An 18048-nucleotide genomic window follows, 5' to 3' on the forward strand; every position below is an offset into this window, starting at 1 on the left:
CAGATCATGGCTTGAACAGAATAAGTCTGCAGCAAAATTAGCTCTTTCTTTTCTTTTCTTTTCTTTTTTTTTTTTTTTTGATTTAAAAAAAATTAGGGGGGGAGATAATAAAAGGTTTATTTATTTACTTTTAGAGGAAGTACTGGGACTTGAACCAAGGACCTTATGCACGCTAAGCATGGCTCTACCACCTAAGCGATAGCCCTCACCCATAGCTCTTACTTTCAAAGGTTCCAGTTTTAAAGCATGGAGTTTCAAAAAATACCCATTTATTTTCTTCCCGCCTTTCATCTCCCATGTTCCCATTACTAACTAATACCAAATAAGCCAACAAACAAAACAGACCTGCAACCCCGGTAACCTATTTTGGGCATTTGCCATGGAACCGAGATTTCTTCCACAGGAAAATGGCACTCAAGCAGGAGCAGGTATCTGAGGACGTTTTCATCCTGGACCCTGTTGTAACTGGAAATGGCATTCAGGGCCCACAAGCCCAACTCCCCTGTTTCTCACAGTTGAGGGTTCAGAGTGGAGCTGTTCAGTCGCAGACGCGCATGGCTAGCCTGGTCGTTAGAAGCATTTGGATATACTAGGAAAAGCTCGGACTCAAGGGTGAGTGACACAGGCCTTGCTTTGCCCAGAGACCCTGGGCTTCCTTCACTTCTCTGGGCCTTCCTGCCCATCACACTGGGGTGTTGGACTAAATGGTCTTTAAAGTTCCTTCAGTTCAATGATTAAGGAGTCTACTCTTTTAATATCACCCCCACCCCCCAAAAGAAAAAAAAAAAAAAAGGAGTCATGGGGGTTTTACCTAAGAACCAGCTGGGGGTCGGGGGAGAAAAGACCCCTAAGGTCCTTTTTAAAAAACAAAGCATGTTTTAATTATAAGTCAAATTTCACTTTTAGGGGAAAAAACAACCCTTAGGCATTTTCTGTTCTATTTAGTTTAACTTTAATCTTTCTTCCTGCAGATAAACTCTTCAGTAGAAAAGTTTGGGGAAGGTTTCTCACACTTTCCACCTAAGGGGGCCAGTTTACATACAGAAAAGGACTCCCTGGAAGCTGATTTACTGATCTGACAGAAAGTCACTGCCAAGAAAGAAAGTTTCATGTTCAAATGACTTGACTAAATCTCTCATGGCATTTCTGATGCTAGAGGGTTAATCCTCTATGGAGACAGTGACAAGATGCTGGACTTTCTTTTTTTTTTTATGGATTCCACATTCATAACCAAGTACTTGGCAATCTGCCTTCTCATATGTTACGAAACAAAAATGTGTTGCCGTCAGTGTGTTTTTAATGGGCCAAGCAGTTTGTTTGATTGCAGTACTTGGGTCTAGACTCAGAGACACCAGAACTTTCCTGCTGCCTTGTCACTGCTTTGATTATTATCTTGGTTTCCCTCTGTCTTTCTAAAGAACAGCTTGAGGCCTCAGGGGGGTGATGTCCTGGGAGCAGGCACAGGCCCCCAGCCGCGGCCTAAACCCTTCAAAGGGATTCGCATCCAGATTTGCACAGTATTTTGCAAAACTTGCAGGCGTCCACCAGTTTTAGATTTTGAAATTATTGGCACAGCCCAAGTCTACCGTCGAGAAATTCTCATGAGTGGGGTGGAAATGATTTCCATAAACAAAGCAAACTCCAGTCTCTGCAGCCTTCTGTAGAAATATTTATACCCAAAAAGAAGGGTCCCTTCCAGCCCTGGGATGCTATAATGTAAACATTTTGCTATAAATGAAGTGCTTTGTGAACAAGCTTGCCCATTCCCTTGGAAACTGCGCATAATTTTGCCTAAACACGTCTTTTGGCCCCATAGGCTTGGCTGAAAGGTAAACACCCCTGATGATTCCCCTTACAAGAGAAGGGCCAAGTGTTTATTGGATATAAGGTGGGTTTTTTTAAGGGGCCTTTAAAAAAGTCTATTGACTTTAAGCCTTATGACCAGCTTTCATGGTATTCAGCAGACCTCCTCGGAGCCACAACAATGAGCCCTCGGGTAACAGTTAGATGTGGTGGCCCAGAAGACGGCATCAAAGCCATGGGTTGAGTTATCAGTAGTTATTCAAATTCCTACTTGCACACAGCTGGATTTCTTTTCAGTGTAGCCTAAAAAAATTTTTTCCTGGCCCTTGTACCACGTTCGCTCACGTGACTTAGTTACATAAAGGCTTTATTTGAAGTCAGGAGCGTCTCCGACACTACAAATGACAATTGGAAGTGGATGGTGGTTGCTTTCACCAGATAAAGCTGTGCCTCCTGGAACTCTCCTTACAGATGAGTAAGAGGCCACGGCCCCAGGCACCACAGAGCCAGCCTCCACCGGCTCCAACAGCTGAAACTCACCCTCCTGGTATTCCTGACCTCTCCCTTGCCTGGTCCCCTTGTCCTTTCTGCCCGGTCTCTTCTTTTGTCCAGTTTTCCTTCTCCTCCTTTCTTCCCTGTTCAGCTGGAGTTGTAGTCACTGAAGCAGAGGCCTTAACTGTATTTCATACTATTTTCCACAGCATCCATGGGGTTGCTTCCATTTTCTTCTTTTCTTTCCAAACATCTCCAGTCTCCACATACACGTACTAGGCCACCCACTCCCAGATCCACTATCCTTTGTGTCACCAGGCAGCCCCAGTTCTGTCACTTGAGTCACAGGTTTGAGAGTTTCCTTATCGATTACTTTCATCTTGCTTTGGAATATGAGCTTATTTACTCATCCAAATAACCATCCTCTTCCTCCTTAATTTTTTGGATGGAACGTGGCTGCCCAGCCTCTCTTGCAGCTAGAAGTTGCCTTGGAACAAAGAGATGTAATCAAAACCATTATGGGCAGTGTCCAAAAAATGCTGTTAAAAGTGGACGTGGGACACCCTTCTTTGCTCCTTCCTAGTTCCTACTGATTAGAACAGAGATATGTGCTGTCTGGAGCTTGGATCATGAGGACACACACTGAGCACATCAAGCAGTAAGATTTGGTCTCTGTTGATTGGGGAGCCTCCATCCCAGCCCTAGACTGACTGCCAGCTTCTGTTACTCAAGTGAGAAACTAAACTTCAATCACATTTTTCTTTTTAGGGGGGAGGAGGGGTAATTAGGTTTATTCATTTATTTTGGGGGGCGGTGCTGGGAATTGAACCCAGGACCTTGTGCATGCTAAGCACGTGCTCTACCACTTGAGCTATCCCCTCCCCCTAAACTTCTATCACATTTAAGCCACCATTATTTTTGAAAGCTATGTAGCCAAATGTACATTCTCACATATGGAATTTATCCAATCATATCGCACATGAATCAAACTCTGGACCCACACAGAAGGATGGGCCTTGCCGAGAAAGGAAGAAGTTTGGATGACTCCAAATCCTTTTGACTAGTTTTCACATGTTTACCAGACTCCTTCAAGTGCCACAAGTGACATCCAATAATGGCTTTAATGACCAGAGGCAGAAGATATTTTAACATTTTGTAACCTTTATTTTTTGGCATAATTGCAGATTTATCAACAAATTGCAAGAATAGTACAAGGAGTTCCATGCAGCCTTCACCAACATTCCCCACATGTTAACATTTTACCCCATTTGCTTTAGTGTTCTTTTATATCAGTTTTTTTTCCTGAAGCATTTGAGAGTAAGTTGCAGACACGTTGCCCCTTTACCAGTTAACACATCGAGTGTGTATTTCCTAAAAACAGGGGGTTATGCGGCAACATAACTGCAACAAAATGATCAAAAACAGAAAAGTTAATTCTTATCCAATATTATTAGCGAGCCTATTGACTTTTTCCCGATTTTGCCATTTGCCCCAGTAATGTCCCTAATGCCCTAAAGAAAGGACAAGAGAAAACTCCAAATGATCTGCCTCATTCTGTCCTAGTGTCTTCCTAATCCTCTTCAACCTGGAAAAAATTTTATCTTGCCCTGTCTTTCCTAGCCTTGACATTTTGGAGGAGACAGTTCTTTTGTAAAACGTCCCTCCGTTTCAGTACATCTGATGCCTTTCTCATGATTGGATTCAGCCTGTGCATTTGGGGCCGGAATCCTCCGGAGTTTATGCTGTTTTATTCTCAGTGCATCATATCGGGAGACAATTTGTCCCATTAACAGTGATGTTAACTTTGACTATCGGTTAGGATGGTGTCTGCCAGGTTTCCCAACTGAAAGTTATTATTTTCTCTTTGTAAAATTAATAAGTATCTTTGGAAAAGTGTTTCCAGAACCAATTCTAATATGAGACAAGTGGTCTGGACTCCCCCCACCAGTAAGCAATCCTCAAGACACCAGCAGAGTATCCAAGAATTCAACTCAATTCTGACACTACTTACCCAGAGACAGAATTCCACAGGGAGAGGGCTCAGTCCCACAAGACCACCATCCACCTCAGATGCCTGTCACAAGCCCACGTTATTATTACTTGTGCTTCTGACCGAGTGGCTATAAATCAGAGGTTCCCACAACTCTCTCCTCGAGTTTGATTAATTTTCTACAACGCCTCACAAAACTTGGGAAAACCTGTTTACTCATCAGATTACTGATTTATTATAAAAGGGTTTTAAGAGATACAAATCAAGAGCTAGATGAAGAGATACAAAGGGAAGGTTATGGGAAAGGTTCTCTCTGAACACACCACTCTCACCAAATCTCCGCGTGTTCACCAACCCAGAAGCTTCCCAAACCCTCTCCTTTTGGGTTTTTATGGAGGCTTCATGACACAGGCATGATTGATTAAATCATTGGCTATTGGCAATTCATTCGACCTCCAACCCGGCTCCTTTCCCCGGAGATGGGGGATGGGGACTGAAAGTTCCAACCCTCTAATCTCATGGTTGGTTTTCCTGGCAACCGGCCCCTACTCTTGGGTGGGATCCAAAAGTCACTTTCCCCGAAGCGTTTTCAGGAACTCAAGACAAGAGACCAAATATTATCCCATTGCTCTTGTAGCTCAGGAAATTCCAAAGGTTTTGGGAGGTGTGAGCCAAGAACGATAAATGAAGACCAAATATGTGAGAAATATATATTTGGGTCATCTGAATGACCAAATACATATTTCTTATAAATCATGATATCACAGTCTTGTGGAGAGATATTCTGAGACTGTGTAAATACCCTGATAATCCTCCAACTTTCACCCACTAATTTTAGCATTCATTGATGATTCTTGCATGAATGAGCTATTACTACAATGGTTGCCCAATAGTGATTTTATAACACTTTTTTCTCTTATTGTCTTTCCCAAGGAGGATTGAAACTGATGTATTTTTAAAAACTTTTATTTATTGACTTTAAAAAAACTTTTTTCATTTTTTGGGAGGGAGGTAATTAGGTTTTCTATATATTTGGTTATTTATTTATATGGAGGGACTAAGGATTGAACCCAGGACCTCATGCATGCTAAGCACATGCTCTGCCACTGAGCTATATCCTCCCCCCTTATTTATTTACTTTTTAGGCCATGCTATTGACATATGAGGATTGAAATTTCAAACATGAAAGCAGGAACCCAAGCATGTAGAGGTTGTCTCCAGAAACACCATAAATAAAAGTAATTTCCCTACTAAGAACTCTCTTTTTGAGCCCAGAGCATGTGTCTGGCACTGTCCCTGGGATTCAAAATAAATGAGACAGCTCCAAATCCTCAGGGAGCACACTTTTTAATGTAGGGGGCACAAATGTGAACAGACATTTTTCTACAACAGGATAAGTGCCATTCCTGGGTGATTTAGAACCAGGTGCCTTGCATGGCGGGGGCTAGTTTCCTCTGTTGAGTGGCGTGAGAGCACCCGCCCTGCTCTGTCATAAAACTGCATTAAATTGCACTGATTTCTGTGTAAGATAACGAACTTTCTGGAAAGCAGAAACTTGAACACTGTCTATCATCATTAAGTCTGAGGAACTTGGAGGCCCACAGAGAAGCAAGACTACAGGAAAGAAAGAATTCGCTAAGTAAGGCAGCTTCCCTGTCCTAGAACCTCATTGTCCTGGCACCCTGCTTGTAGGAGTCTCATTCAACATCATGTCAAACACTAAATACACCCACATCCCATAGTACATCAATTTATGTGTATGCATATTAGTTTCATATGAATTGACTTTCATTGGTTAGTTGACCTACTATATGTTGTCAGCTTTTGATTAATTTCAAATAAGTTTTTTTTTTTACAGTCAAAAGCCAATATATTTTTTTTAGGTCTCAAAAAAATCTTCTTGTAGATTTTACAAAGCTCATAGGCCCTAGGAACTGCACTTGAAGTCATTGATAAACTTTTTTTTAAGTTGAAAGAAGTTTTATTTATCTCAGAGACAAATGCCCCTGAATTAATCAAATTTACTTCTTAAAGAAAAAAAAAACTTTATAGAGATGTAATTCACATACCATAAATTCACCCATTTAAAGCATACAATTCTGGGGACGGGTACAGCTCAGTGGCAGAGTGCATGCTTAGCATGCACAAGGCACTGGTTCAATTCCCGGTACCGCCATTAAGATAAATAGGTAAATAAACATAATTGCCTCCCCCTACAAGAAAATAAAAAAATAAATTATACAATTCAATGGTTTTTAGTACATTTACAGAGTTGTGCAACCATCACCACTGTCTAATTTTAGAACATTTCATCACACCAGAAAAGAAACCTTGCACCCATTTAAAGTCCCTCCCCACCCTTCCCCTAATCCCCGGCAACCACTGAACAATTTTTTGTCTCTATCGATTGCCTTTTATGGACATTTTATATAAATGGAAACATGTAACATGTGGTCTTTTATAACTGGCTTCTTCAGCCTCCTGTTTTTGAGGTTCATCCATGTTGTAGCAAATATCAGTACTTCATTCGCTTGTATTATGATTGGTATTACGCTGTGTGGATGTAACACATTTTATTTATCTGTTCACCAGTTGATAGGTAGTTGGGTTGTTTCCACTTTTTGACTATCGTGAGCAACGCTGCTACAAACATTTTGTGCAAGTCTTTGTATGGACGTTTTTTTTTTTCCTAACAGTGGAATTGCTGTGTCATGTGGGAACATTTTGAGAAGTCGCCAAACTGTTTTTCACAGTGATTGCACCATCTTACATTCCCACCAGCCGTGAACGAGGGCTTCACTTTCTGTACATCCTCCTCAACACTTGTTACCGTCTTTTCTACTCTAGCCGTCCTGATAGGTATCACGTGGTATCTCACTTTGGTTTTAGTTCACATTTCCCCAAGGACAAATGAGGTTGAATGTTTTCATGTGCTTACTGACAATGTCTGTATCTTCTCTGAGAAATGTTTTTCCAAATCCTTTGCCCATTTAAAAATATTAATTGTTTTCTTCTTATTAATTTGCAAGAGTTTTCTCTTTATATAGTCTGGTTACAAGTCCCTTATCACCTACAGAATATGCTAGTTTTTCCCATTCTGTGAGTTATCTTCACTTTCTCCATGATGTCACCTGAAGTGTAAGAGTTTTTAATTTTGATAAAATCCAATTTACAAATTCTTCTTTTTATTATTTGCACTTTTGGTGTCATATCTAGGGAATCATTGCCTAACCCTAGATTATAAAGATGTATGCCTGTTTTCTTCTAAGAGTTTTATCATTTTTGCTCTCACATTTAAATCTATGATCCATTTTGAGTTAATTTCTGTGGATGGTATAAGATATGAATTCAACTTAATTCTTTTATATGTAGATATTCAGTTGTCCCAGGACCATTTGTTGAAAAGACTATTTTTTTCCCATTGACTTACCTTGGCATCTGAATTTTACAATAGCTCTGAAAGCCAGATGCAGTGAAAGAGTCTGAGAATTAGGAAAAAGTGGTTATTTTCAGGTATGTTGTGGCTGCTGATACTTGAACTTGTCCTGCAGCCCTCTCAGACATCTTGCAAAAAGGCTAACAGCCTTCTACCTCCTGAGGTAGTAAAATGAATTTCTGGTTTTTTAGAATGCCAAGGACATTTCAGTTTTATTGGCATTGTGCATGGTAGGTTTCCAGTTCCATCAGCACCTAGTGGTGGTCATAGCAATGGAATCTAAGTCTATGCTTTTGTGGGGAGGGTATAGCTCAGTGGTAGAGCACATGCCTAGCATGTACAACATCCTGGATTCAATCCCCCGTACCTCCATTAAATAAATAAACAAATAAACCTGATTACTTATACCCCCTCCCCCCCCAAAAAAAACCCCAAACTAAGTATTATTCTTTTGGAAAGGATGTCTACACTGCTTGTGGTATTTAAGTCAGTAACACCATCCACTGTACCAGTCTGCCTTACAGTGTCTCATTCATGGTGACTCTGTCCACAGGTGAGAGAATATTCTTATTTCTTTATGTCTTCTAGTGTCATCAAGCCCAAGCATTTACATATGGAAATTTAAAATTTTATTCCTATTCTTTTATGACAAATTCCTTTCTGTTTACTTCTCCTTTATACGGGGGCTTTATATTGTGGGGTTTGGTTTTGTTTCTGGAACTATGTGTGTCGTGTCGGTAGGTTATCTCATGTGTGAATCTTTTTCCAAGAGAACATAGAAAATGTTACAAAACATTTAGGTAAAAAGAGAGAGCTGAGTCTAATCCAGTTGAAAACAACTGAGCCAGGGAAGGATATGGTTTCCAGCTACCTTCCCCTTCCCACTCCAGGTGGCGTTGGATCCGTTCTTAAGCTCTTCAAGAAAGAGTTGCTTACACAGTAATTAGTGTTCAGTGTGTATCAGAGAGTTATCCAGACCAGGCAGAGGGTACTTCTTTTGTCCAAGATCCCCTGCAGGCATCAGCAACCCCCTCATCATGGATTATTAGCAACAAAGAGCACCCACCCAAGAGTGAACCCACACCAGCGACACCTGCCCAATTACTGGCTCCACAAAGAACAGCTAGAGACACTGTGTGAACTAAAAAGGCTGGAGCCTGCTGGGGAGTCGGGGGAGAGGGGAACTCCCTGAATGCAAGTAGACTTTGCCCTCCCCTTTCCCCTGGGAAGTATCCCACAGTATGCGCCCTTTCTCTCTGGCAGCCATCCTGGTTTTCCAAGGGCCACAGCAGGTCCTAGTTTCCACAGACCTCACACTGGTTCTCAACGTTTCTATCCATTCCACTCCATAAAAATTCTTACCTGTGTAGATTTTCCTCTGAGCTCATTCTCCCAGTCTCATCTTCCTGTCAGTTCAGGACTGCCAACCTACTCCTTCAAATCCCGATTTCAAACTTGACGTTTCAAGTTCACACTTGCTTCCTAGTTTGTCCCTTCCCAAGTCTCCACACCAGTTTCCACTCTGCACCATGACCCAGAACCCAGGCCTGACCCACCCTTGCTCAGAACCCAATTTCACTCTTGTTCCATTGCCTCATAACTGCTGACCAAGCACACCCTCCCTCGAGCCCAGCCCTGACTGAGCTCCTGGCCTGGGCTGGAATCCAAGGCTGGATTTGCCAGGGAGAGAAGGCTGGACAGACTCTCTGACTTCGCCTTTGCAGAAACCAGAGCCACCTACCCTGACTTCATCTGTCTCATAGTTGCCATTACTCTGCTCCCGGAGGTGAGGATGGGCGTTCTCAACATCACATCTCTTTTTCACCTTTGAAAAAGAAGTTAAGAGCATCCAGTGTCCAATGTCTACACCCAAGAGGAGCAGGCCTACTGGGGAAGCTGCAATCAGCCATGTGGGCAGGTTCAACCATTCACCCTGCAAAAAAAGTTCTCTTTGCCATTTCTCTTAGGGAACTTCTTGGGTTTGTTTTAAACCAACTATTATTTGTGGTACCTGCTAGAGAATACAAGGTCATGGCCAAGATGCATCCGCATTACCACTTCTTCAATACACCTCCTTTCTACGAACACCTAACCACTTGCTACATGTGGAATATATTGAATCTATCAGCATTCTGAATATAATTCATTTTTTTTTCTTTTGATAATTTAGAGACAACCTCTGGACTGTTCTGTGATGTGGCAGAAAGAGAATTCTGTTTCTGCACGTCTCTCCTTTCTCTCTGTCCAGGCAGCCCTTGCCCGTAGCCCCGCCCCACTTCTAGGATCCTTCCCCCACTCTCTCTGCCATCCATCACCCTTCCTCACAGAAAGGATCAAGCCTATTCTCCTCCTCTGTGTCTTGCAAATTTCACAAGCCTCTGGTGTCAAAAGGATGTTGATTGTTTTTCTCCTCTGCCAGGTTCCTGAGGCTTCTGCAGAGCAGCCTTTGGGCTCCAGGAACTCAGTACTTCCCAGCTTTCCCAGGGAGAAGGGAAGCGTGAGCTCTGATTTCAAAGATGGGGGGAGGTTCCATTTGGACCTGCAGCTGGTTTCTCCTAGCATACTTAAAATCAAACGTCTTTTGCCTTGGCCAGGATTAATTTTCTTCCAAAGCCCTGTCCTGTCTGGACAACATAGGACATTTGCATTCCTTCTATTAGCACAGCTTTGACCGGTTCCCATAAGCTAATCCGTTAAGCCCTGGGCTTCAGAACATGCACATTCTCCTTGCCCACCGGTACATGACAAAGCACCCTACCTTGGCTGACAATGATGGCCGGCAGACCGGAATTGCAAGGAAGTTTCTCCCTCCACCACAGGCTTGGCACCTTGGGGATGGGGGCAGGATAAAAAAGTTCAGTGCATCCAGTCTCGTTACAACTACAATCATTATCTGTGTCTCTGTGCTCTACCCCGCAGGCTGGGGGAGCCTGTGGAAGGAACGTTTGCAAATTCTTTAAAAACTGAGTCAGCAGATGTCCGACCTAAATAGTAAATCTCTCATAAATAGAACTTCGGTTACGAAACAACATCAATAACAACAACAAATCTCTATTTTTTTTCAGGCTAGATTTTATCACCTAGATTAGGCCAGACAACCAAGTTTACAGTACAGAACTTATGGTGTGTTGCTGTTGGAATACAGACACAGCATAAACACCCCAACAGTCCCATGTCCGGGTCATCATTTTCAAAATTGGAATTCCCATCATGAAATCCCATGACTTCCCTTCTGAGGGTTTTTGTAAAATTAAGCAAAGTACATTCTAACCGAGATATTTAGATACAGGGCCATTTTGACTAAAGGAAATCATGTGACACTATATCTAAAAACCAACTTTTCAAGGCCATGAAATTTTTCCATTTGAGAATTTCTGGAGCTTATGACACTTGATCAATTCTATTTTTGTGTCAAGGATCAACTAACCAGTGTCCAGCATTTAGAAGATTATCAATAAGCATTCAATGGAACTTTAAAAAAAAATCATTGGTGAGAAATGATAAAACAAGGAGCAAGCAAAACTGTGACCCGTATGGCTTGGGTTTTTGTTTGGGTATTTTTTATGGAGTCCAGTCCCAGACAACAAAGAGCACACAGGAATACTGTCTTTAGGGATCACCTGCTTTTCTGCCTTTTGTCTAAGGAAAGGTACAGCCCAAGTCTGAGATACAAGGAACTGCCAACCAACCCAGACTTTCCAGGTAAAAACCTGGTACTTGTGCCATAATTACGAAATGCCTTACCTATGATTCCTGCAAATCCTACATCAGTAATGTCTATGTGATTCCAGATTCAGGAATTGACATATTTCAGTTGAAATGTCTTTCTTGACTACAGACTAACATATTATGGGAATACTTGCCTCTTTCTACCTGAGTTGCAGCAAATGTTCTGACAGTTTCATGCAATTCATCAAATAAATCCCACTTTAGATGTTATAGTAGTCCTTTCCTGCTCCCCTTCCATCAATCAGATAACCTTTAAAAAAAAAATTTGAGGTATAGTTGATGTGTAATATTAAATGTTTCAGATATACAACATAGTGATTCACAATTTTTAAAGGTTGTATTCCATTTATAGTTATTATAAAATATTGGCTGTATTCCCCGTGTTGTACAATATATCCTTGTAGCTTACTTATTTTATACATAGTAGTTTGCATCTCTTCATCTTCTACCCCTACCTTGCCCCTCCCCTCCTCTCTCTTCTGAGTCTTTTTCTTTTTTGTTATATTCACTAGATTTTTATTTTTTAAATTCTGCATGTAAGTGATAGCATACAGTATTTATCTTTCTCCATCTGACTTATTTCACTAAGCATAATACCCTCCAAATCCACCCATGTTTTTGCAAATGACAAAATTTCATTCTTTTTTATGGCTGAGTAGTATTTCTTTGTATAGCTATACCACATCTTCTTTATCCATTCATCTGTTAGGCTGCTTCCATATCTTGGCTTTTGTAAATCAAACTACCTTTTAATTAAAAGCCCAGTGAAGAAATTAAAATACTTCATGAAAAGTCCAATGCTTAAGTTGCTGACTTATGGCTTAAGTTTTAAGGAAGTGAAAATGATAGATTCCAAATTTGGATCAAGTTTTCATCCAGCAGAACATCTGGACCTCATTCTTGCTGTTGATTGAACTTTATCAGAAAGTACCCAGGACCCAGGTCAACCTCAGACCCAGATGTAATGACTTTTCTAAGCTAAAGCAGTGATCCTAACCTTCTCCCCACCTTCCTCCACACGTGTCACCGACAGCATTCTCATGCTCCCACCCTGGCCAGCTGGCTGCTTCTGTACCAGGCCATGCTTTCCCAACCCTCCAGCCCCACAGCACCCTCCCCCCACCAACTTTCCTGCTGCAGGACCCCCTTCCATAGAAGCTGAAAATCCAAGACTCATCTCTCAGACTCCTGAAGGCTGGAGAGTGGGCATGTGGCCTTATCCTGGCCAACAGGATCTGAAAGAAAGTTTTTAGGAAAGATTTTCCACTACTGCAAAGACTCGTGGGAGGAAATGCCTTTCTTGGCTAGGTATGTGCATGTCTGCAATGCCTATAACTGTTCAAACGTCTGTCTTTGACTGTGACGAAGGGATGCTGCTGACGAGTTGAGAGAGGGGCCAAATGGAAAGTTGGAAAGCACCTGTATTCTCAGTGTCATGGCTGAACCACTACCTCCACCCCAGGGTCCACCACTCTGACTCTGCACCTCCGATTACGTGCGGTAACGAATATCCTTACGGGTTAAAGCTAGTGGTTCTCAAACTTCTGGTTTCAGGGCCCCTATAAGCATTTAAAAATGACTGAGGGCCCAAAAAAGCTTTTGTTAATGTGTCTATGACTCAATATTTACCATGTTAGAAACTGAGGCAGAGAAAAAGTTTAAATATTTATGTATTTCTTTATTTTCTAATGAAGATAATAAAACCATTTCTTGTTCATATAAACAACATGGACTTAGGAAGAAAATAGTGGTATTTTCCAAAAGAAAAAGAATTAGTAAGAAGAGTGGCTGTTTTACCTCTTTACAAATCTCTTGAATGTCTGAGTGAACAGGAGACGGCTGGCTTCTAGTAACAATTGATCTTGCACTTGATCTGTTGTGATCTCACACATCACATCCGCTGGAACACCTCCACTTCACACTTACGAGAGAAGGCAGGCGGTCTTGGTGTCATTATGAAAATGCTTTAACCTCATGGATGCCTTAAAAGGGTCTTGGGAGTCCCCAAGGGTTCCACAGATCTCACTTTAAGAAAGGGTGGTCTAAGCCATTCTTGATGGGATAGTCTACTACCTGGAGCAAAAATCCTGTAATTACTAGACCTCCTCAGGGCTGGTGCATCTTTTCCTTCCCTGCCTCCCCTACTACCCACCTCATACTCCTCCCTCAGATTTTTTGCATAATTCCCTCTCTCTTCGCTAAAGTCTCCATCAAAAATTTCATACCCTCGGAGAAACCATCTTGGTAACTCTCTCCTTACATAGCATTTATTGCTAGATTATGGTTTTTTTTTTTTTAACATTTTATTGTTTAAGAACAAAAGCTTCACACAGATAGGTGTTTTGTTCTATTCACTGGCATGGGCACTCAGTAAATATTTGTTAAATGAATAAATGGATGAATCAATGTGAATGATGATACAAGGCTAACCTAGAAACTCTCTGATTTATATGAAAAATGAATCGTTTTTCAGGAAGTAGAGTAATGGTTGCCAAAGGCCAGGGGAAGGGGGAAAATGGGAGTTTTTATTTGATGGATACAGAGTTTCAGTTGGGGAAAATGAAAAAGCTCTGGAGATGGATGGATGGGTGGTGAGGGTCGTACCACAATGTGAATGTACTTAACACCACAAAACTGCACACATAAAAATGGTTAAAATGGTAAATTTTTTTATCACAATAAAAAAATTAGTTATTTGCAAACTTTGGTACCTGATGACAAGGAATAAAATGAACTACAAGATAGCTCACACCTGAGGAAGCAGCTATTCCTCTGCTAAAACATTGATTATTTTCATCATCAACAAAGCACTGGTCCAGCTGTTGGTTGGATTCATTTGCAAAAATTTCCATTCTCAGTCGCTTACTCTTGATAACTGAGTCAGCTGGGGAGGGCTCCGTCACCTATGTGCATGAAAGCAGGGGGAAAGCTGTGCTCGGAGCTGTTTTATACTTTAACTTGAGTAAAGTCGCAGGCTGGGACTCACTTTCACACACACACACACACACACACACACACACACACACACACACGGAGTATCAGGAAACAGCCCGTCCATTTTGGCTGCAGAGGCAGGGATTTTGGTTTCCTTGGCTTCTGAGCCGTCTTGGAGCGGAGCCATCAAGGGAAACTGAGCAAGTACACGGGTCCGTCGAACTTGGGCTGCGTCCATCATGGACACAAAAAACAGACTCTCCAGCCGCTGGCCCAAGGGGAGCAGACAAAAGCATCGTTGATGTTGAAGCTGTGGAAAGCTTCGGAAGGCCCCCGTGGGACGAAGCTGAGCAGGCAAAGAGCTGACTGACCCTGGAAGGGAGCACCAGGCTGGGGTAGGATCAGTCTCTGCCCGGTCCCGACGGCTGACACCCTGTGCGTTCTTGGCGAGGGAAAGAGAGGCAGCCTGGCCCCGCAGGCTCTGTCTGGTAGGTGTCCTTAATGTCTGAGGAGTTCTTTCAAAAGGACAACACCCACGGAAAAAATTCTCATGGTAGACTGTCACGTGGAAAATTCTAAATAAAAGGATTATATATACATGTAGATTATATATGTAATATACATATGTGTGTGTGTACATAATACGTGTGTGTGTATATATATAAAAAATATAATAAATATATATCTCAAAAGTTTTTTAAAGAATGCATTGAAAAACAAGACCTGGGAGGGAGGGTATAGCTCAGTGGTAGGGTGCATACTTAGCGTGCACCGGGTCTTGGGTTCAAATCCTAGTACCTCCATTAAAATAAATAAGTAGGTAAATAAACCTAATTACCTCCCCCTAAAACAAAGATAAATAAATAAAATAAAAATATATATGTAAAAAAAAGAAAAACAAGACCAGGATGAACTATATTGCAATATTATCAGTGATAGTCTCCAGTTGGTTGGATAACAGGTAATTATTGATCTCTCATTCACATTTTTTCTGTACTTTAAAATTTTCCAGCAACGAGAATGTGTTACTCTATAGCCGTAAACACATTTTAAACTCCACCAACCCAGTAGCCCCTCAGCATGGGGGAAGGTGTGGGCTGCGGAAAAATGGGTGGGGAACCCTCTTGGAAATATTTGGCAGTGACAATGAGTTTGCTGCTGAGGGGAGGAGGGGAGACGGCTGGAGGGCCAGAGGCAGAGTACACCCCTGCTCTGTTGCCGCTGCTCTGGTTTCCCTGATTGTGGGCCTGCGTGGCAAGAAACACAGGAGCAGATGTCTTTTTTCTCCGGGGAAAATATAGTCTTAACTCCCAGAGCAGAGTTCACGTCTCCCTCCCCACCCAGCGCCCTGCCCCACACCCCTCACCTGGCATTCCAGGAAAACTTTCCACAAAGGCTTTCCCAGATGCATAGCTCTCAGATCTCCACCTTTCACACTTCGGAGGGTGTGACCCAAGTTGGGGGTGGGGGTTGGGTGGGGAGGGGACCAGTTGTTTTCTGCTTCGATTTCAACCATCCTTCCTGCCTGCTCAGCCATGTTGGGACCATGTTGCTCACACCAGCCGCCACTGTGGAAAATGACATAGACAGTTTGTCCTTTGGAAACAGCCGGCATGTTCCTTGGAAGGAAAAACTGAGCTCATCCCAAGAAATAGGAGAGAGCTGGGGATGGCACAAGTAATCTCTGGATTCCACAGAAATCCATTTCTGGTCTTTTTGGGGTTTTTCTTAAACTATCGTTAGATTTTTTGTAGCCCCTCGTTGCCCAAAGAATGAATTTTCTTCGTGTAAACCCTGTGGGGAAGCTATTGCACAGCCACCTCGGAACAGCAGAATCACGGCCTCTTCATAACTTAGTTGAAGTTGCTCCCTTGGAATTCTCATCTTATAGCCGGTTGGGCAGGAGGGAGCCTTAGGTTGGGCAGGAGGGAGCCTTAGAACATGGCACTGAGAATGTTCCAGTTGCTTTGGGGGATGGTCTAGTGGTTACGAATACCGTGGGGAGGTACAGGTCAGGCTGAAGCTGAGTGAATGCTAGAAGCTGGCTCCAGCCTTAGAGAAGTATGTGGCGGGGAGAAAGAGCTAGAAAGTTTCACCGCTGCTGCAGCTGCGACTCACTACCTCCAGGTGTAACTCAGACTCACCGTCAGGCTGCGTCCTGCAGGCCTGCAAGCCCCGCACTTGCCCAGCCTCAAGAAAAAAGCCGAGTCAGCGACAGAGACACCAGTGGTTTAATGGATGGGGGAATCTCACACATCCAAAGAAAAGGGTCCTGGATCGACAGTCCACCACGGACGGCAGGTGGCAGGCAGGACGTGGCAGCAGGCTTTGTTACTGGTGGGACAGGGAGGTGAGCAGTTATAGAGGGAATCGATGGCAGGTTGACTCATCGGTTACCAGGGAAACCAGCACAGGAGCACACCCCTCACTGCCCCTTTGAGAAACTATCATAGTGGTGATAGTTCTGATCTAAACGTTAGCACCATCGCTAGCTGGGGCGGAGGGCAAGTATGTAGGCATTTACTGTTTAGGCTCTCTGGTTAAGAGGGAAGGTCAGCCAGGTGGGTAGGGTGTAGGTGAGGCAGGGACTGGTTGGGCTGCGGATGTACAGAGAGCAAGAGGACAGCCATCTTGAGTGGCCTGCCCTCTCACACACCGCAGCACCACAGCACAGGGGAAGGGACGGCCTCTTCACACCATCATTTGGAGGCTGCCGCTTGCTACGATCTCTTGAGGGATAGCTCCAGAGGTGGGAATGGAGGAAAGAGGACAGGAGGAGGGCTTCAGTAAGTGTCAAGGAAGGTCCTGGTTCTCCCACTGTGAAGTCAGGGCCCTTTCACACTCTTCCCGGGCTTCGAGTGAGTCCCCTTGGCCCGATGGCCCGAGTATGTTTTTCACTCTCCATCCTCCGGCGGACACACAAGAAGGTAAGACTAAGAAGAGCATCGGATTCCCCACCCAAGGGACCATGTAGCCGCTGTAGGTGGCGCCTTCTTGTGTCACGTCATGTGTCTCTGCAGGGCCTGCCTCTTGCCCCAGTGCGGGAGGGACAGCCCAGCTCTGCCCACCAACAGCCGGGCACCGACCACACAAAGTTGGGCACAGTTCACACCATCCCTCCTCACACCACCAGCACCTTCACAGTTTTCCCTGGTTCCCCACCGGCCCCTAGAGGACGGTCACCCTTGTCCTCATGGGAGTTCCCCAACCTGGCCTCCCCTCCTTGCCTCTGTCATCTCAATAGGAGGATGTGAACTCTCTGGTTCCCTTTTATTTTTTTTATTGAAATATAGTCGATTTACAGTGTTGTGTTAATTTCTGGTGTACAGCATGCTGATTCATTTATATATATATTCTTTTTCATGTTCTTTTTCATTATAAGCCATTAAAAGGTGTTGAACATAGTTCCCTGTGCTGTACAGTGGGACCTTGTTGTTTATCGATTTTATATATAGTAGTTTGTATTTACAAATCCTGAACTCCCAATTTATCCCTCCCCACCCCCATTCCCCATCCTCCCCTGGTAACCATAAGTTTGTTTTCTATGCCTGTGAGTCTGTCTCTGTTTTTTAAATAAGTTCATTTGTGTTCCTTTTTTTTTTTTTTAGATTCCACATATGAGTGATATCATACAGTATTTTTCTTTCCTAGTCTGACTTACTTC

Source organism: Camelus dromedarius, chromosome 16, assembly GCF_036321535.1.
Source record: "Camelus dromedarius isolate mCamDro1 chromosome 16, mCamDro1.pat, whole genome shotgun sequence".
Taxonomy (NCBI): domain Eukaryota; kingdom Metazoa; phylum Chordata; class Mammalia; order Artiodactyla; family Camelidae; genus Camelus; species Camelus dromedarius.